Source organism: Ictidomys tridecemlineatus, chromosome 6 (assembly GCF_052094955.1).
Source record: "Ictidomys tridecemlineatus isolate mIctTri1 chromosome 6, mIctTri1.hap1, whole genome shotgun sequence".
Lineage (NCBI taxonomy): Eukaryota > Metazoa > Chordata > Mammalia > Rodentia > Sciuridae > Ictidomys > Ictidomys tridecemlineatus.
The window spans coordinates 119,996,964-120,018,927 of NC_135482.1; the positions used below are offsets into that span (position 1 = coordinate 119,996,964).

At 37.0% G+C, this 21,964-nt stretch overlaps 1 protein-coding gene across 1 annotated transcript in view; it reads left to right on the top strand.

The window, feature by feature from the left end:
• Mipep (mitochondrial intermediate peptidase) overlaps nt 1–21,964 on the top strand; it is a 144,341-nt gene that overhangs the window by 94,654 nt on the left and 27,723 nt on the right. The window lies entirely within an intron of this gene.

The following is a 21,964-nucleotide window of genomic DNA, read 5'->3' on the forward strand; positions in this document are numbered from 1 at the left end:
ATTCCCTATCGTTTGAACTGGGCATTTCCCAGTTTATAAAATAAATTCCAGATGGACTAAACACTTAAAAGTGTTTTAAAATCAGAGGTAAACCGGTTGGTTTTAAAAATTTAAAGAACCACGATAAATGTTATTACTTAAAGAGTTCATACAAATAAAATGATAACAGAACAAAAAAATTTCTTTTAGATCTCAATATTCATGGGATAATGGACAAAGAACATAAGAAAGAGAGTCACAAAAGAGGAAAATAGTAAATGATTAATATGTTTGAAAAATTGTTTGATTTTCCTAGCTCTCCAGAATATGCAAGTAGAAATAGGAGTGAAGTGACATATTCATGTATCAAATTAATAAATGTTTTATAAAAGGACACCATGCTAGTACCAGTGTTGATACACTGGGGTAGATATTTTTATATTTGTAACATAGGAGGATAAATAGCTTTGTCAGTAAGGGTGAAGAACCCGAAGAGCTTACATACCCCTTAAGATAATAATGTAAATTTTAGGGATTTATTCTAAAGAACTAAAAAAGAAATCCAAATAAAGTTTTATACTTGATGATTACCACATGTACAAAAAATTGGTAAGAGTCCACATTAAAGGAATATTAGGTAAACTATGGCATGTCCACATGGTTGTCATTAGACCTGCTCAATAATAGTCCAGCTTGCATGATTCTGGCAAGTGGTAGAATTGCACTTTCTTGTCCCATGCAATTAGTTGTGGCCATGTGACTCAGTTTGACCAAATAAATGTGAACAGAAGAGATATCATTGCTAGACTGTGGCTTTGAGGGCTACTGTACTGTCCCTCCCCTTGGCCCATCAACCAGTGGTATTCTGGATGGCATAGGCTTTGATGGACAATTAGACACTGATTACTTGGGAAGAGCATGGTGACCTGAGATGGACAGTTGTATACTCAAGAAAGAAACAAACACATGGTTTGGGGGGTTTGTGTTATTGCATTGTTACTTGGCATAACCTCACTAAAGTAATCCATATGATCAAAGAATATCCTGCATTTTAATGTTTACAAATAATTCTTAAATTAAGTAAAAAATTGCTTAGGGTACCCAGTCTCTGGTATTTTATTATAGAAATTCTAAGACATGAAGTTTAAATTTTGTTCATCAAACATTTTTCAAGAACCTTTTTACTATGTATGCATAGTGCATTGGTACCTTGCACAGAATGGATGGTATGCTTGTGCTTGGCACTCATCTGTAGGCCAACATCTGGCCTTCCTTTCACCCCTAGTGTGTTTTCCCAGGCTCTTCTCTTATTTGAAGTTAGTATTCACATTCCATTTGCTTGATCTGAAGCCCTGCTCCCAAACATTATTCTCTTGGCCTCAAGTCTTTTTTTTTTTTTTTTTTTTTTTTTTTGGACCGGGGATTGAACTCAGGGGCACTCAACCACTGGGCCACATCCTTGGCCCTGTTTTTACTGTATTTAGAGACAGGGTCTTACTGGGTTGCTTAGCTTTTGCTTACTTTTGCTGAGGCTGGCTTTGAACTCGCAATCCTCCTGCCTCAGCCTCTGGAGCAGCTAGGATACAGGCATGCGCCACCACACCTGGCTCTTGGTATGAAATCTAGTTCAAGGTTCTATGTCCGTTTTCAGCATTATAGAAGGCCTGCAGATAACCTCAAGGATGCATAATGCTTTGTGCACTTGAAGACTTTAGCCTTCAAATAAATTCCTAACAGTGGTACTGCTATGCACAGTTTATATTCTGTACACATTGCAAAGTTACAGTCCAAGTCGTTTTCCCTTGACAATCTTATTTGCTGATTTTAACTTTTACTCAAACTCTTATTTTTGTTTCCAATTTTTTTAGTAGCAAACCAACATCTTTCCCTGTTTTTCCCCATCTTTTTATATGAAGTATCTGTCATTTTTTTATGTTTATATTGATTTTCCTTTTGTTACTGAATTTTATAGAAATATTAAAATTTTATCCTTTTTGTTATATTCACCCATTTTGTTATTTATCATTTATTACTTTATTAATGTTGAGAAGATTTCATTTTTGTTGGTTTGCTTGTTTGTCATTGGTATTAAAGCTGTCAGGCTTAGTTTTCTATTATGCTTAAAAACACCTTCTTAACCCAAGATTCTTTAAATTTTTGCCCACATTTTCTTCTTGTATACTCTTATGATTTTGTTTTTCACTTTAAAATCTTTGTTTATTTAAATTTATTTTGGTTGTAAGTTATGAGATTTGAATCCAGTGTTAGCTTTTCTGATAGATTTTGGAATAACCATCCTTCCCCTTTGGATTTGAGAAAGTCTGCTTTGTCTGATGCCGAGTTCTCTTACACCAGAAAGTTTGCATTCTTGGCCTACCACTTCAGGGGTTCTTATGAAAGCTGAATAGTTATGTGTGGAGCTTTGGTTGACAGTTGGTTTTTAGCACAAATAGCCTTTGCTTCACTAACCCATTAATCTGGCTATACCTTTCATTGTATGGTACATTTATCATGTTCTTTTTAGATGTTCCTTAACATCTTGCTAAATATTTTCATCTCATGAATTTTTTTGGCCATTATGAATGGGAAATTTATCTCTTCTTTTTTTTCTAGCTAATGATCATTAATATGTAAGTCATTTGTTTTAATTTGTTGGTTCTGTGGCTGGCAGTCTTTTTAATTATAATTATTCATGCTTATTAATTGCACATATTAATGAGATTCACCATCGATCACTCATGGTATTTCCATGCATGCATACATCATGTAGTGATTGTGTCCATCCACATTTCTTCCTCCCTCCCACTCCCAGACCCTGCTGGACCCATTCCCAGTCCCTAAAATTCCCTCTTCTACTTACAGATTGTCTGTTTCTTTCTTCTTAGTTTCCATATACATCTGTGTAATACTTGTTTTTCTGTGTCTGGCTTATTTCTCTTAACATAATGCCTTTCAGTTCCATCCACTTTCCTGTAGGTGACAGATTTTTTTTTTCCAGTTCTCTTTATCCATTCATCTGTTGATGGACACCTAACTGATTCCACAGCTTATATATTGCAAATAGTGCCACAGTAACATGGGTGTATAGGTGTCCCTTTTGTTTGCTGGCTTCTTCATTTCCTTTCCATAGTGGCTGTACTAACTTACATTCTCACCAAAAGTGTATAAATGTTTCATTTCCTCCACATCCTTTGAGGCTGATAATCTTAATGAACACTTACCATTTCTGATACTTAGGGGTTTCCTAGATTTCTAAAAGTATTTATAAATAATGATTTTACTGCCCTTTCCAGTATTTACATGTTTCCATTTGTCCTTGACTATTTCAATGGTTTGAACTTTCAAAATAATGCTAAATAATAATGGAGAAGATGAACATTCTTGTTTTATTTATGGTTTTAATGGATGATCCTGGTTTGATCTATTATTTGAAAGAGGGCTAGTTTGTGTATTTGAGAGAAGAGAAGATTCCAGGTAAAGAATGGCATGTTTGAATTCCAAAGACAGGAACATGAAAGTTATGTGTGGAAGTAGATTGTATAAAGTGAAAACTGTTTTAGAGAAGTTAAAGCATGAGCAGAGGTGGCTCCGAGGAGGAGCGTAAGCTTAATTACGCACAGTGTACCTACCCATACAGGAGGAACAGAGTATGGAGCTCTAGAATCAAATGGCTGAAGTTGTGGGTCTTGTGTATCCAATCTCTGTCTAAAAGATGATGTAATGTACAACCTATAGGGCTGTGATGAAGATCAAATGAAATAACTGTGTCAGAAGTACTCAACTCAATGTCTGACACATGATAAACAAGAAACAACTGTTGTTATTATTATTGGAAATAATAATAAATGATGCAGTACTTGAAAGGGGATTTTAAATGACTAAAAAGGATGTGTGGAAAAATAATGTCATCAGTTGCATGTCGCATCGGTCAGAACAGGAAAAAAACAATTAAAATTGGTTTTGATTGGCTAAAATTGATTAACATCTGTGTATTTAGCATTCGTCCAGCAGTGAGTTTTGAGGGTGACCCCCTGTTCCTCAAAGATAACCGTTTTCCAGGCCACCTATTCTTCACAATAATGCATGGAAAGTCACCTGAGCACCAACAGAGCAGAGTTTTGCCCTGGTAGTGGCCTTCCATAACCATATGTGGTTATTAATATGTTAGAATAGTTTATCTTAGTGTCTTTGGCACATCTTAATTTGTAATATGTATATGTAATAATCATAAAAAGGAGTGCCTGGTTAGTTGCTTTTTTAACATATACTCTCTTCAGATCCCTGACTTAGTGTGATGCAATCATTCTTTTCACATGTGTATGTTTTTCTGTGTCCTGGGGAAGCTTTGAAATACTTGCTGATTTATGGAGAATGAAAAGTGAACCAAACTTTCTTAGAACATTTAAAAAAAACTCTGACACTTAAAAGCCAAAATCAAACAGTATTTGAAATGATTTATAAAATTACAGCAGTAACTTTTTTTCCACTTAAGCCAAAGTACAGTCTAAACAACCCTTTCACTCTGCTAAGTCCTTTAAATGGAAGCAATGTATGTCTATAAATCAAATGATAGTTTACATTTATTTCATAACCACCTTTTCTAACTCATTTTCACTCTTAAAAACTTAGTATATCCTCTGAAAAGTTGAACCAGTCCTGCATCGAATTAAAATTGAAGTGAGTAAAGAAATACATTAAAAGAAAGACTGTGGAGATTGATACGTTGCCAAAGCTCATCTTAGAGAAGCACAGTATTGAAAGAAAGTAGAACAATATGACACACTCTTATTAGGATAAGAGAATTCAGCTCTAAGCAGCTTTGTCTCGCTAGTGAGTAACAAAACAGTCTCTGTGGTGCCATAATCTCAACTAGCCTTCTGGCACTGTTCCTTGGAGTCCACAAAACACTGTAATTTGAATTATTTTCAAATAACTTCTTATTTCAAACAGTTTTTTGTTTAAATTTTATTTTGATTTTATTGTATTTTAATGGCTCTCTCTACTAATTTTTTTTATTTCTTTAGTTGAACAATAAGTTCTCTCTCAGGCAAGTTCTGTGTCTTTTTATTTTTTTCTTTCTTTCACAGTATCTAGCCTAGCTGGGCACACAATAGATTATCAATAACTTTTTGCTGATGAACTGTCTGTTCAGCAGCTACTGATAAGGTAGCTGCTAATAAGCTGGATATTCCTAGGAGGCCCTGAACTGCTATCCTTAGATCTTTGTGTAAAATTAGGCTAGATCACATGCTGTTTGGTGCTGTGTTGGGGTACCCAGGTCCCAAAGATGTTTCCTGGCATTGAAGACATACCAAGAGTGACAGGGCTATTCCTGGCAAGGTGGACATTGGCTGTGACAATGGGAATCATTAAGCCTGTCAGGGGCCACCCAGGCATCATGGAACCTGGGTCTATTATCTGACCTGACTGGGGTGGATGAGTGGTAGCATCTGATGGAGGGCAGGGAGGTAGATGGCTGCTGATGAGGCGTCATGCCAGGATGCCCTGCTGTTCCACAGGAGCCAGGCAGGGTCCTCTTGTACATCTGTTGAGGGTTCTGGCCATGCTGCTGCTGTTGTCATTTGCTGTCAGGCATATTTCAGCTGTTCCATGTGGAAGTTCTGGTATTCAGTAAGCAAGTACTGCCTCTGTTGTTCTAGGACTTTGTTCTCTCTCTGTTCATGATGGTTTCTAGCTCCTCAAAATATTTAAGTTTGATTTTTGTTTATTCATTTGTGTCTTGGCCAGGAGAGCTACCAGGGACTTGATCATTGTCTCTTCCACAGCAGCCAGGCGCTTGACTTTGATGGTAGCCAAGGTGAGAGCAGCTGCTGCCACCGTGACAATATTTCCTTCAGAAATCTCATATTGTGCTTTCTTCTTATATCACATTTTCCTTCTTTAGATTTGTCAGTGAGTTCCTTGTTCCTCTTCAGTCCTTTTCTTCTGGTTGATATCCTCACTAACTTCGCTATTCTGTTCCTTCTCACTTTTTTTTATATTCTCCATCTAGTACTTCATCAGCTTCTTCTGTTTCATTTTCCAATTTGAAATAGCTCATTGTTCATAAGTTGCAAAAATAGTTCCCATGTCTTTTCACCCAGCTTTCCTGTTGATAGTATACTACCTAGCCATAGTGGGTTGTCAAATCCAGGCTGTTAACCTGGGTGTAATACTATTAACTCAGTAATCTGAATTACTTTTGCATAATCTACTTGTACATTTTTATTACTTCTGAAATTTACTACCCTTTTTTTCCCAGAAAAACACTACATCTCAAAACAGCTGAAACCAACTTATAAATTTAATCTATAACATAAATTCCCTTGTTTTCTATAGATGGTAATCAGATTTCAGGTATACCATGAAGATAGGAACAATATAAGTGGGGGATCAGTAGAAACTTGCATATCACTGAGTCTGTATCCTGTTACTGTGTTAGAAAAATACAAATATTTTGAAATGTTACCCACAGAGAGCCACAGAGGCTCTCTTTCTTCAGGGTCTTCTTGACTGATAGGTAAAAGCAGTGTATGCTATGAAATCACCCATTTTAAACTTTTTGCATGTTAGATCATATCTACTTCAGTAGCACTGACTTTCTTACCTTTGTCCTTAAACTGTTAACTCATTAGCTTTTAAGCATTTTGACCAAACTATGGTAATAAATGCATTTTACATTATGATCTATTGTACAAATATGTATAAGTACATTTAAGCATATATGTGTATGCACGTGTGGATGAAAAGCTGAAACAGACTAAAAGTTACCTTCACTATATGAAGGTAACTTTTATTGTTTTTTATTGTTTTCTATTTGTTTATCTCTTTAATGCTAGTCCCAACTCCTGTCCTGATTTACAAACCCCTGGTAGATAATGACCCACAGTCCAAAAGAGTCCATTTTAACCTATCTTGCCCATGATTTAGCTTATTTCATCTTCTTTGCCAAGTCAATCATAAAACTTTTTTCAGATAGAGATGTTTTAGAACAAAATTATTTAGAACAATAGAACTATAACTCCTGCTAGATCCCAGCACTTCCATTTCTTCTCATGTGTGTTATTTTATTGGACCGACAGATGAGTGTGTGTATGTGTGTGTGTATATATATATATATATATATATATATTAGATAGTTTGAAAATGATATGATGCAGTGCTGTGAGAATTCTGTTGTAGATAGGGAAGTGTTAAATTTTGCCTCATGAAGTCAGAAATGACATTTTATCTGTCCTGGTCACTTCTTTTTTTTTTTTTTTTATTGGTTGTTCACAACATTACAAAGCTCTTGACATATCATACCTGGTCACTTCTAATTCAGATTTTACCATAGATTAAATCACACTAGGGAGAAAGGAATGAGGACCAAGTGAGATGTGATAGAAAATGTTAGAGAATATTTCAGTCTAGGGTTGCTTGCTGATAGGGAGTTTGTTATGATAGCAGGGACTCTGGGTAGGATTGAAAATAAGACAGGGATCAAATAGTAGAGAGTTCATTATGTCTGCTGAAAAGCTTATGCACAAGCTTAGAGGGAATTGGGAGACCTTAGAGATTTGAAGTTTGTAAGCAGAGTACTGGCATGAGCGGATAGAAATTATAGGGAAATAGATAAGGTTTAGGTATGGGGATGGCCTAACGGAGACAGAGATAGAAGAAAGGAAGTTAAAAATCTATCCAAGTCCTAGATTAAAGCAAAAATTAAAATATAGTGAATATTACCATATACTTAAAAACATCAATTTTTTATTTGTGAAAGTAGTCTACTAGATCATTTTGATGTTTTATTCTCTTAGCAACACATTTACAAAAATTTCTTGAAAATATATTTTATCCAGTCTTTTAATTGTTTCATTCTGGAGGGTTGTTGGAAATAACCAAATCCATCATGCTATGAAAACAGAAGTTTCAAGCTGGGCCTGTGGCTCAGTGGTAGCGCACGCACTTACTTAGCATGTGTGAACACTGGGTTCTATTCTCAGCACCACATATAAATAAATAAAGGTCTATCAACAACTGAAAAAAGCAAAAAGCAGAAGTTTCTACTGTGCAATTTCCTGTGCTGCTTATTATGCTTTGCTTTATGTTCTATTTTGGGAGATTTTGTTAATTTTATCCCCTTACTCTTCCCACTATTTTTCATTTGGTTTTGGGACTTCTTCCTGTTCTTTTCTTTCTTTTCTAGTGCATCCTTATCTTCTTTAATGAATGTAACTTTTTTGGTCACAGAAAACATATATGCACATAGATCCTGCCGTAAAGTTCATGTAATCTAGGCAAGAAATGAGCAAAATCTAAATCTGGACACTGATGATGGTAGGAATGTAAGTCAGGGTAAAACTACAGGAATATTTTGAGATAAAATTGTCAGGACTTGAGAATTGATTGACATTAATTGAAGGAAAAAATCAAGAGTTGTTGCTGATCTCCAGCCTATGAAGAACACCTTTGAAAAGCCCCCAGCTCAATGATGAAAGACTGAAAACGTTCCCCTAAAATAATAAGACAACAATGTCTGCCTTTGCAACTTCAGTTCAATATTAAACTAGAGGTTTTAACAAGAGCTAATAGGCAATAAAAATAAATGTATTCATACTAAAAAGAAAGAAGTAAAATGGGGATCTGTTTGGTATGGTCCTATATATAGAAAATCCTGAAGAATACATACAGAAAAAATATTAACATGAATAAAAAAGCTTAACAGGGTTGCAGGATACAAGGTCAGTATACAAAAAGCATTTGTTTTTGTATACTTAGGCAATGGAAAATTTAAAAGTTACATGAAGAAAACAATTCTATTTGAAATAGCCCCATAAAAATAAAATATTGGGGAATACGTATAAGAAAAGAAATCCAAGGTTTATATGGAGAAAACTACAAAATATCATTAAAATAATTTAAGGAAGACCCACATAAATAGAGAGGTGTTTCATGTGCATGGATTAGAAGATTTACTGTTAACACGGAAATACTCGACTTACTGTTAACACGGAAATACTCCCCAAATTGACCTACAGATTCAACACAATCTGTATCAAACTCTCTACTCCTGTTTGGTAGAAATTAACAGTCTGATCACGAAATTTTACACAGAAATACAAGGGTTCCAGAATAACCAAAACAATCTTAGAAAAGAACACTTTAGAAGGTTCACACTTACTAATTTCAACACTTACTACAAAGATATAGTAATCAAGACTGGATGGTACTGGCACAGAGTAGATATATAGGTCAATGGAATATAGTTCAGATTTCAGAAGTAATTCCATTCATTTATGGCCAATTGACTTTTGATATGAATATCAAAACAGTTCAATGGGGAAAGAATTGTCCTTTAAAAAATGATATTGGGACAACTGGATATCTACATGCAAAAGAATGAAATCAGACTCTTGCATGATATGATATTTGAAAAATTACTCAAAACCGACTAAAGACCTAAATTGAGGAATTAAAAGTTCTTAGAAAAAGGCATAGTTGTGAATATTCATCGCTCTGCATTAGGAAATGGTTTGATACCAACAAGAAATCAAAGAAAAAAAAGATAATTTTGATTCATTAAAATTTAAAACTCTGTACCCAGAGGACACTATCACGAAAGTGAAATGACAACCCAAAGAATGTGTGTCTGATCTCCAAAATATATAAAGAAGTCTGACACTTCAACAATAGAAAGTCAATTAAAAACTGAGGAAAGGATTTGAAGAGATATTTCTCTGAGAAAGGTAAAGAGGCCAATAAGCACATGAAAAGATGTTCAATGTCATTGATCAAAGATTTGCAAATCAAAACCACAATGAGATACCATTTCACTTTCACTGGGTAGATACAATTTTTAAAAAAAATAACAAGTGTTAGTGTGGATGTGGAGAAATTAGAACCCTCACACACTGCTGATGGGAATGTAAAATGCTGTAGCCACTCCTTGGAAGAGTTTTGCAGTTCCTCAGAAAGTTCAGTAGCATTACTACATGACCCAGCAATTTCACTCCTAGGTGGGAATAGAATTCAACTCAATAGAACTAAAATCATGCCCACCCAAAATTTTGTACATGAATATTCATAGCAACATTATTCGCTATAGCCCAAAAGTAGGAACACTCTAAAAATCAATAAATGCATACATAGCTACACGAAAATGGTGTATCCATACAATGGAATATTAATCATAAAAAGTAATGAAGCATTGATGCATGCTACAGTGTGTATAATCCTGTACACATTCTGCACAGGAGGAGCAGCCAGGTACTAAACACCACATGTTGTTATGATTTCACTTATAAGAAAGGCCCAGAATAAGTAAATCTCTTGAGACAGAAAATAGATTAGTGGTTGTCAGGGGTTAGGGGGAAGAGGAATGGAAATGACTGACTGCTAATGGATCTAGGGGTTTTGTTTGTTTGTTTTTGTTTTGGTGTGATGAAAGTGTTTTGGAATTAGATGGCAGTGGTGGTTGCATGATCTTGTGAATATACTAAGAATCACTGGATTGTATAGTTTAAAAAGAGTTAATTATGCGGTGTATTGTCTTTTATCTCAAAAGTCAATGTTGACATAATGTTTTAGGACAGGGAAAGGTCATGATGGGTCACATTTGGTAGACTTGATTCACTCCGTTGAAGGAGGAGACTAAATTGCTATAGAAGTGAGAGATCAACTAACCTCAGAAGTGTGTTCTGGTTAGTATTATGTAGGATAAGATTTAACTTAGTAATCTATAGATTTATAAGGATATACAAGGCTATTAGTTCATTTTAGCTTAAGCCATTTCTCATTGCTGACCTTTTCAAGGATCAAACCTTGAACCTTCAAATTTAGGCAATATATAAAAAAAATCCAAACATTCTTATATAACTCACATATAATATATAAAATGTTATAGCATTGTAACATAATGCTAGTTGATACTATTTTTTATTTAACTGATTTTATTTTTTTAGATAAAAACAACAGTGGAGTGCATTACAACTATTATTACACATATAGAGCACAGTTTTTCATATCTTTGTATGTAAAGTGAGTTTATGCCAATTCATGTCTTTATACATGTACTTTGGTTTGTTGGGTTTTTTTGCATTACAATTCTTATTACACATATAGACCACAATTTTTCATATCTCTGTATATAAAGTAGGTTGACACCCAATTCGTGTCTTCGTACATGTACTTTGAATAATGATGTCCATCACATTCCACCATGCTTGCTAATTCTACCTGCCTCCTCCCTTCCCCTCCCACCCCTCTTCCCTATCTATAATTCATCTATTCCTCCCATGCTCCCCCTCCCTACCCCACTATGAGTCAGCCTCCTTATATCCGAGAAAATATTTGACATTTATTTTATGTGGGATTAGCTAACTTCACTTAGCATTCTCTTCTCCAACACCGTCCATTTACCTGCATGCCATGATTTTCTTCTCTTTTATTGCTGAGTAAAATTCCAAAGGACCTGAACAGACACTTCTCAGATGAGGATATACAATCAGACAACAAATATGTGGAAAAAAATGCTCATCATCTCTAGCAATCAGAGAAATGCAAATCAAACTACTCTAGGATATCATCTCACTCTAGTCAGAATGGCAGCTATTATGAAGACAAACAACAGTAATTGTTGGTGAGGATATGGGGGAAAAGGGTCACTCATACATTGCTGGTGGGACTGCAAATTGGTGCAGCCAATATGGAAAAGCAGTATGGAGATTCCTTAGAAATCTGGGAATGGAACCACCATTTGACCCAGCTATCCCTCTCCTTGAACTATACCCAAAGGACTTAAAAACAGCATACTACAGGGACACAGCCACATCCATGTTTATAGCAGCACAATTCACAGTAGCTAAACTGTGGAGACAACCTAAATACCCTTCAGTGGATGAATGGATAAAAAAAAAAAGTTGATACTATTTTGATATGAGCAGTTTTAATAAATTTCAGGGCTGCTTTATTTATGTGTATACTAATTTTAACTAGGGGTGTTGATTATTTTTACCTTATCCTTTTTGTAAAAAATTTCATTAATATGTGCTATTTGGCATTATCCAAATTCTCAATGTTTCAGGTACAACTCTGTTTGTTTCCTCTTTCTTATCTTCCTCCTTCTCCTCCTCCTTTTCCTTTTTCTTTTTTCTTTTTTTAGTTTCTTGGGTTTTTTTGTAAAAAAAATTGCTAAAAGCTATTTCATCAGGAAGTTTGGAAACTCTTCAGATGAGATAATCAGAGGGTATTGATGTTGGTAGAAAGCAAACAACCCTAACAATTTCCATGGATCAGTCATGTATTTTATTCCTGTCAGTTATGTTGCACAAAATACAGGTAGCAACATGCCCTGCAGATGACAAACTGTCACATGCCCTGGGCTATACTTGAGAACATGCAGTTAATAAACTTCTGGAATGCCTTCATAGCATTCCTGAGGGGCGGAGGAGGTGGCTGTGAAGTATTCCTGGGGGTGAAAGTGTTTTTTACCATCTTTATTAACTCACTTTCATCCAGCAAGAGAAGAACCCTTGGTAAGACATATTTCCTAATTGCACATGTCCAGTTGTATACATCTTAGGTAATATAAAGGAGTGAGATTCACTTGTCCGTATGACCTGGAGGGATCTTTCAATAGGAGAATTAGAAAATAAGGTTGGAAAGCAGTGGTTGTTCCAACCAAGGAAGTTGAGTGAACATCATTTAAAGCTTAATAGGCAAGAGCTAGTGAGATGAAGATATAGATATGTAGACACCAGATTTCATAGATTTCAGATGAAATCATATAACTAATCAGGAAGAATCTAGGATGAGTCTTAATTCTGTGAGAAGCATTTTAATTTTGATTTGTCACTTCAGAAATTCAGGGGTGTGTGTGTGACCGTAACTTGTATATTACCTATTCATTGACACCTTTTTAATTTTAGTGATTAATTGAAACTAATTATGAAAAAGATTTGGACTTATAAATGTATATTTTATATAAATTGCAGTAATTTGTGTTTAATTCTTAAACTTATTTTATCATCCTCTGTGTGTGTATTTGTTGAAGACACTGTGCTAGTAATAAGATACAATGAGGTACCCAGGGTCCTCTCTGCTCACCAAAGGACTAAGTTGGTAGTTGGCAAATAAAGCCATCCCAGAGGACCAGCAGTGCAAGCCTGATGACTCCTTTCTCTTATTTAACCCATATAACTGTTCTATGAGGTGGGTGTGACACAGTTACATTTGCAAGATTAGGGTGAGCAAGATTATGGATCTGGTGATGGTTAAGCAGCCACATTGAATCAGACAATGATTCTTTATGTCAAGTCTTCCCCAGGAGACTATGTGGCTATGAGTACAGGGTCCTTAGTATCCACTTAAGATCCACTACCCAGCATGTCATGAGCATTCAATGAATTTTGGAAAGAGGGATGGATGATTTTTGAGTCTGTTTATCCATTTTGAGTCATGCTTCTAGGTAAAGAGGAAAGAACTATGTGTCTATATGACAGTGAAGCCCTGATATTAACAAACACATATTTGAGGCTCTAGGAGTACAGGAGAAATTAGAACAGCCTTAGGTTTTCTCTACAAAGATTTTAAAGGCACAAGAAAAGCTCTTTTGTAATTGGGATGGCATTTTGAAAATATTAAACTAGTGCATCTGTCCCATATATCCTCCCTAAACCAGTCTCATGTGCTGGCTGATTAGGTTAATGGGGAGCCCAGCAGGGTATCTCCATGATAGAGAAGTGGCTTTTAAAGTCAGGACTTCAGTGCCATGGTGGGGAGAAACACCACCCCCTGAGGGGACCCAGAAGGCCCATATGACCATCCCTGAGAGCCCAATCACTCCCACAAAGAGGACCAGCATAAGTAGAGATCCAAGGCACAAGTGGGCCCCTGCTGCCACAAACAGAGGCCTAACTGCCTGTGGGCAGGAAACAGAACTAGTAGGCAGTAAGCAGGGTCTTTTTTTTTTTTTAATTATCAGAAAAGATTTTATTGATTAAAGTATTATTTGAATAAATACTGAAAAAAATGAGAAAAAGAGACATATGGTTACTTGTAGGGGGCAGTTTCTGAGGCAGAGGAGACAAAAGCAAGGACAAGGACCTATGGGATTCAGAGGTTGCTCCCTGCCTATTGTGTTTTGAACCAGCAAGTCACCAGTGTGGCTGCAGCAGAGTGATGGAGGCAGAGACAGGAGATGAAGTCTAACCTATGAGGATCAAAGGAAGAAATTCTAGGATTCTCCTTGCCCATATCATACAAGAAAAGTTGATAGGCTTTTTTGATACCAAATCATTCTGTTTGTCCTTGTCCTTTTTATATTTCAAGTTGCTCTTACAGGGCAGGGATACAGTCTGTCTGGTATCCCAAGGTGAGTGGAGAACTTGGTTCTCAAGCTTAGTGCCAGTCCTGAAGGGTGCAGTTGGGTGGAGAGAGATTCTGCCCACATTGGGATCACATCTCTCTGCACACCTCCTTCCCTTGCATACCTACTTGCATGCTCTCTAGAGGTGATGTACCTTCCTTGGGACTTTCTTTCCTTTGAGAAGTTACTCCCTGCTGCATCACTGTTTTTATATTCCTCTATACAAAGGGGCAGAAAATCCCATTGTCTACAAAGGACGGTCATATCCTTTTTTAGTTTTCCTTTCATATTTTTTTTTTCTGATCCTGTATACATACCCACCTCCTTTGCTGGGTAGTTTGTGATCTTCCCAACACATAGCTTTTATTTTGTCCCAAGTAGAGTTCTAATTTTTATGTTTTTTCCAAGCTAACATATGTGATCATATGAAGACAAAAGCAGTACCCTCTTCTTTTGGTGCCTATATTACACCTGTCTCATGTGACTAACTACCAAAGACTGCCCTGACAGTAGCTATTCCTGCCAAGGTCTCCCTTGTTTTCCAGTGCCTTCCTGACCATGGAAGCTGGAATCCTCTGTATTATTGGACCATGACTTCTCTAGAATGAAGGGACAATCTGCCTTTTTCTCTTGAGATGTTACAGTCAACAGAAAAAGCCATGTTGAGAATTTTTACTAGGAAGGAATGAAGCCAACATTCCTTAATTCCAGCTGGGCTTGTGGCTTGTTTTTCATTTATTATCTCATTTAATTAGATCAGTATACTTTTTCATATTTCACCTAATAAATGTGTTTTAGTCCTTGCTCTTCTAATATGTTAGTTTTTGATAGGTGTGTAAGACTAGATTTCCAGGGATTTTGTTTTACAAAAATTTTTAAATTCATGTATAAATAAAATTGACAGTTGAAGTTGACATACTAAAAAGACTCCTATTTAATATGTTGTGCATCATTAGCACGATACCACCTACCACCCCGTTGTGCTAGGGCTATGGGACAGGCAAGGAAGGCCCACAAAGATGAGATACAAGCTACAGGGTTTATTGAGAAATGTTTACCGGGAGGTCTGGTGGTGAAAGACTGCACAGATATACCTCTGCTACATGCAGTTCCTCCAGTACCTAGCCAGAAAGTCACAACTCTTCCTCCTCACAATGCTTTGTCCAGAGGCTGCGGGGAACTCAGTGGTGCTCTTGTCTGCAGCAGTTACTGCAGGCAGGAAGTATTTTATAGATTAAGTTGCAAAACCAATGACACCATCAATATTCGCCTGCTCTGCTCCTTGTATGGACCAACATCGCAAGGAGAACTGTCTGGTATACAGGCAGAAAGCAGCTTTCTACAGAGAACACCAGCTTGCCCTAAATCCCAGAATACATGAGAAAAAGCCAGTGTCCTTAAAGATATCTGGAGATTCTAGCCCAGATTTGCTCCTATTGTTCCCTTAACTTGGCTAGGTTCTTGGGGACAGAAAGGGGACATTCAAGGGCATGCTGTTTTATTGTCCCTTTTTTCTTCAAGGAGGATATAAGCAGTGTGCCTGTCCTGTTGCTATTAATTGCCTAAAGAGAATTGGATTGTTAGGAAGTATTTTTTTTAATAACACTGGGCCTAGTCTCTTTAAAGTAGGTTATAATTCTGTCATTAGTATAGAAAATATTTTCTTAGTTGTCATTAGGATGTTGTAGGATTCTCATGAAATGATATTTTTATAAATTATTCAGATTTTATATGCCATTATTGACAAGGATGTATGTCTGATACATATTTTTACATATTAGAGAGCAGGATTAACGTTTTAGTCTGTAATTCTATTATTGCTTGTGTAAGAACTTCATTTTCAGCTGTAAAAAAAATAGCTCTGTGGTGTTTTTTGATATGTGCGTTAGCAGATATGGTAGAAATGAAGTGGGAAATTACAGGTGTCTGATGTAACAGGAGTGTGGCTTGTTGCAGGTGTCAGTAGTTGAAATCAGGGTAGATGTACAGTTGGTTTCTTTCCTCCATCTCACAAGCCAGAGGTGAGTGGATAGGTCTAGTAAGCTGGCATCTTTCCAACGCATGGCTTTTATTTTGTCCAAAGTAGAGTTCTAATTTTTACGTTTTTCCAAGCTAACAGGAAAGGCCTTTAAGAAGTATAGGTACCCCTCCAGTATTTCTAGTTTTTTTTTTTTCTCTTATGCTGTTTCTTAAAACAGTAAGGTTATGATATTAGTTTTCTGCTGCTGTGGAATAGTCACCATAAACATAGTGACATCCAACAGTGTACATCTCACATTCCTAGGGGTCAGGCATCTGTACTACTTAGCACTTCCTGTGCTTAGGGCCTCAGAAGGCTGTGGCAATGATGTCAGCCAGGCTGTGGTTTCATCTGGGGCTTGACTGCTTTACCAGGTTGTCGGTGGAACTCATTTCTTTGTGGCGGTGGGACTGACAGGCTTCTTGCTATCTATAGATAGCCCACAGATCCTAGAGTAGCCCCCTGCCCAGGTCATAATGGCTTCTCTCAGGTTATAGAGACCCCTTCTTCAGGTCCTGCAGGCCTCCCAGGTTGCAGAGACTCCCTCCTAGTTCTAGAGGACCCCTAGATGTCTGACAGTGGGATTTCCCAACATGGCTATAACTTCCTTCCACTACTACAAGAGGCTTTCTAGGGTGAGTGGGCTAGAGACAGATATCATGTATGAGCATCAGTCTGAAAGAATCACATAGTGTCCCCCCACCTGTCCAGCCAGCCAACCGGCAGAGTCTACTGAATTTCTGTTATGCTCTGACAGGTACGGTGCTGAGTGTATATTTGGACAGATCATGTGGTTCATGATCTAAAGAAAATTTCAGTACAGAATGGCACACACTAAGGAAGCAATGGATACCATTCCTATTTGCATGCAGTTTGTATTGTCTCATAATAAGATTGTTTTAAAATATATTTTAGGTAAATGCATTTATACACATATCACTGGAAATGAAGAAATGATGCTCCATTTAATAGTGCAATTAAGAGAAATGGTTGGTTTCATCACTCACTGTTTAATATGTGGTGAGCGAGTACTTCCTCCCTCTAGTTCCTATTCCAGGTTTGAAAGGGAAAATAGTAAAGAGCTACATTGCTGCCTTTCCATTCCTAGAAAATCATAAAGTCAGAGAAGAGAAACAGGCAAATAAAAACTCTCAAAGGGTCTCACGTTCTTTAAAGAGTTCTAAGGCAAATAACATTACCCACGGGGCTCTTTTTTTTTTTTTTTTTTTTTTTTTTTTTTAGCTATGGCATTCAAGCACTGTGGTAGCTATTTTTTTTTAATATTTTTTTTTATTGGTTGTTCACAACATTACAAAGCTCTTGACATATCATACTTCGAACAATAGTTTCAAGTGAGTTATGAACTCCCATTTTTACCCCAAATACAGATTGCAGAATCACATAGGTCACACATTCACATTTTTACATAATGCCATACTAGTGACTGATGTATTCTGCTACCTTTCCTATCCTCTACTATCCCCCTCCCCCCATCTTCTCTTTCTATCCCATCTACTGTAATTCATTTCTCTCCTTATTTTTCTTCCAATTCCCCTCACAACCTCTTTTATGTAGTTTTTTATAACAATGAGGGTCTCTTTCCATTTCCATGCAATTCCACTTTTCTCTCTCTTTCCCTCTCATCTCGTGCCTCTGTTTAATGTCAATCTTTTCTTCCTGCTCTTCCTCCCTACTCTATTCTTAGTTGCTCTCATTATATCAAAGAAGACATTTGGTATTTGTTTTTTAGGGATTGGCTAGCTTCACTGAGCATAATCTGCTCTAATGCCATCCATTTCCCTGCAAATTCCATGATTTTGTCATTTTTTAGTGCTGCATAATACTCCATAGTGTATAAATGCCACATTTTTTTAATCCATTCATCCATTGAAGGGCATCTGGGTTGGTTCCACAGTCTAGCTATTGTGAATTGTGCTGCTGTGAACATCGATGTGGCAGTATCCCTGTAGTACGCTCTTTTAAGGTCTTCAGGGAATAGACCAAGAAGGGCAATAACTGGGTCAAATGGTGGTTCCATTCCTAGCTTTCCCAGGAATCTCCATACTGCTTTCCAAATTGGCCGAACCAATTTGCAGTCCCACCAGCAATTGTATAAGAGTACCCTTTTCCCCACATCCTCTCCAGCACTTGTTATTATTTGACTTCATAATGGCTGCCAATCTTACTGGAGTGAGATGGTATCTTAGGGTAGTTTTGATTTGCATTTCTCTGACTGCTAGAGATGGTGAGCATTTTTTCATGTATCTGTTGATTGATTGTATGTCCTCCTCTGAGAAGTGTCTGTTCAGGTCCTTGGCCCATTTGTTGATTGGGTTATTTGTTGTCTTATTGTCTAATTTTTTGAGTTCTTTGTAAACTCTGGATATTAAGGCTCTATCTGAAGTGTGGGGGGTAAAAATTTGTTCCCATGATGTAGGCTCCGGATTTACTTCTCTTATTGTTTCTCTTGCTGTGAAAAAACTTTTTAGTGTAAGTAAGTCCCATTTGTTGATTCTTGCTATTAACTCTTGTGCTATGGGTGTCCTGTTAAGGAATTTGGAGCCTGATCCCACAATATGTAGATCGTAGCCAACTTTTTCTTCTATCATATGCAGAGTCTCTGATTTGATATCAAGGTCCTTGATCCATTTTGAGCTAATTTTTGTGCATGGTGAGAGGAGGGGACCCACGGGGCTCTTGACATGCTGTTCCACCAGCTCTATGTTCTGTCTTTCAGGTAGGTTCACTGAGATTATCTAACCCAAGACAAGTTTAGATAACCATGCCTTGGGATAGTGTTAGGATTTGAATGTCTGCATTTCTAGCAAGAATACAAGGAAAATTATGAAGACGTTTGCATCATTTGTTTTTGAAACCAGATCTGTCTGTCAAACATTGAGGGAAGGGTGGACACTTGTCCACTTGACAGTTCCCCCCTAAAAAGAAGAAAATTTTGATTTACAAGGAAGAAAATGAGCTAATTCCAGTGCTTAACCTGAAATGCTGTCTTACATTTTTTCAGATGAAAGAGTAAAATAGAAACAAGGATGTAATGTTAAGTTAAATTAGAAGGAATTCAGCAGTTGTGTTCAAATAGCAGTGGAATTGTAGGTCTAGTTGTCCATAAAGTTACAAACCTCTGATGAAAGGTGTCAAGTAGGTATAATTGATTTAGCAGGTTGTAAGGTCTGGGAAGGGTGTAGCACCAAACTCAAGCCTGTAATTAAAGAGCAAGACACAGCGAGAATACCTGTGTCCAGGTAGGGATGATACTCTAAGGCAGATGTGGCAGCTTAGGCAGTGGTGTGTCACAGAAATCCTGATGTCTCTGTCTACAGTTCTGAAAGGGCTTATTTTTACTACTCTGTTTATATGGAATTCAGTTATGAGTTGATGAAACTAAGAAACCTAGACTTTTTTTTTTTTTTTTTTTAAGCTCAAATCAGGATGCTGTTCAAGTAGACCTGCTCTCAAGATGAAACAAAACTGTATTCAGGTCAAATCTAAACAAAGTTAAATTCAGCATATATTGCAAAGGCTGACAAACTGGATCTGGCAGATCACCATGAAGAAAACATTTCAAAGAGAAAGCTCCCTAACTGTGTGCTGTGTATTTCACTCTGAGAGATGCTTGTATGATCCATAGCACCAGAGCCAACATAACTTCAGGCCATATCCTATTACTAAAGATATCATCTCTTCCAAATTGCTTCATGTATGAAAGATCACCAATGGTCCACATTTTAAGCAACATTTAGCAGACTGGGTTTTCAGAATAACATCAAAAATATACAAGACTCCTTTTTAAATAAGACAGACTCTTCAGAACTGTGTGTGCATTATAAGTGAATTCCAAAGACCCAACCCTTTAAATTAAAAATGAAGTCAGTCACAGTTTGCTGTTCTGAAATTGGACCATAGATGGCCTGGGTGGTTTACTTTCTTCTAAATACTACTAGCCTTTAAATAGGGTGAAAAGTCTCTGTCTACCTCTCTGCTTCTTTGCTTTGAGAGACTCTGCTGACTGAAGACATTTGGGCCACATTTCTAGTGCACAGCTTCTCCCATCACAAGGGCACAGCCTCTCTTGAGCCTCTGGGAGCCAGTGTGCCTGGTGTGCGTGGGGTGAGGAGTGTCTTGTGATAGATAGAGTTCAGGCCTTGCTACTGTGATTGAGAGGGAGATGACAGCCAGCTGTGCAAGTGTACCTGCATAGCATCAGTGCTAGACACTGCCTTCACAGATGGTGCACTCACAGGCAGGTACTGGACATGGTTCTTCCCTTCAGCACAGGACTCCCAGAGTGCCCACCTTGTTTTCAATCATCTTTTTGCAGAAAAGGGAGAATAGACATTGAGGGTTATTGTCAGCTTAAATTGATTGGAGTGCTCATGCATACCTCCCTAACCTGCCCAGTCCAGGCAGATTAATTATCTTAAAGAAATGCACACATTTAGAGAGTAACTGCCACATGGTCATATCTTTAAACTTGCTGCGTGTTGAGTAGGGGGCTCAGAGAATGTTCTAAGATTAGTCGCACTTCTGTGATGAAAGAACCATCTTTTCAGAAATATTTGTTTCTTAATATCTTAACTAGAATTTGCTTATCTAGTTTATAGAGTTGGAGCAAGGATTTTATTTATATCTTATTTCCTAGAGAATTAGAGAATGATTATCACCCAAAAGAAAATCCCATTTTTTTAAAAATTTAATGTCAGACAAAGTATACCATTGAAGTGTATGATTGCATGCTTCTCTAGTTTCAAGAGTTATAGTGTGGATCATACTTTATTTATATTTTTAGGGAGTTATGAGATTGATTATGGAATCGTTATTGATCTTAAGAGCTCTGGTTCTTTTACAAAAAAAATTTAATGTCAGGTAAAGGTTATTTTAGAAGAAAGTAGAAGACCATGTATTAAATTCATTTCAGAAAAGTAAAAAATTTAAAGTCCAAGTGTTGAGAATAGGGTTCATAACCCAGCTTCTGCTGAGACAGTTTTACAAAGAGAAAAATGCTGTCCTGCTCTTATGCATCTGTACCTGTGTGGCCCTCCTCTTCCTGGCCAGAGTGTGGGGGTTTTCAATTTTTCAGTACAGAGAAAGAGCAATATTATGGGACTGGAAGTTTCCACTGGAACAGTATTCTCCCATGAATATCCACATGGCCTTTCTTATAATAGCTACATCCTTGTTCTCAGAAAGAATGGATGCTTTCTCTCAAAATTCTCTCTGATGCCCACGACCAGGTATTCCTTGCTGTCCAAAGAACTGTGAAAGTCCAAGCCCGCTACATGATCAACCCTCTTGCCATCTTCCTGGGTTTTCCTCTCTACATTTCTATTGCAGAAGTGAATCCCAGAGTAACAAACTTGAACACGTGAGTGATGGCAGTTTCTTCTTGTCATGATTAGAAAATAAGCTGAACAGGCTTAGGGAAGGCAGGGAGCCCTGAGAATTTCTTCACCTTTTCATCAAGCTGCTGCAGAAGCCAGGGATTACCTTTGGTTCATAGTGTTAGTCTTTTATTTATGGGAAAAAAAAACCCTCAGATTCCAGCTTCTCTGCCTTCATATAAACAATTTTTCAATTCTATCCCATTTTTCTTATGTTCTTGC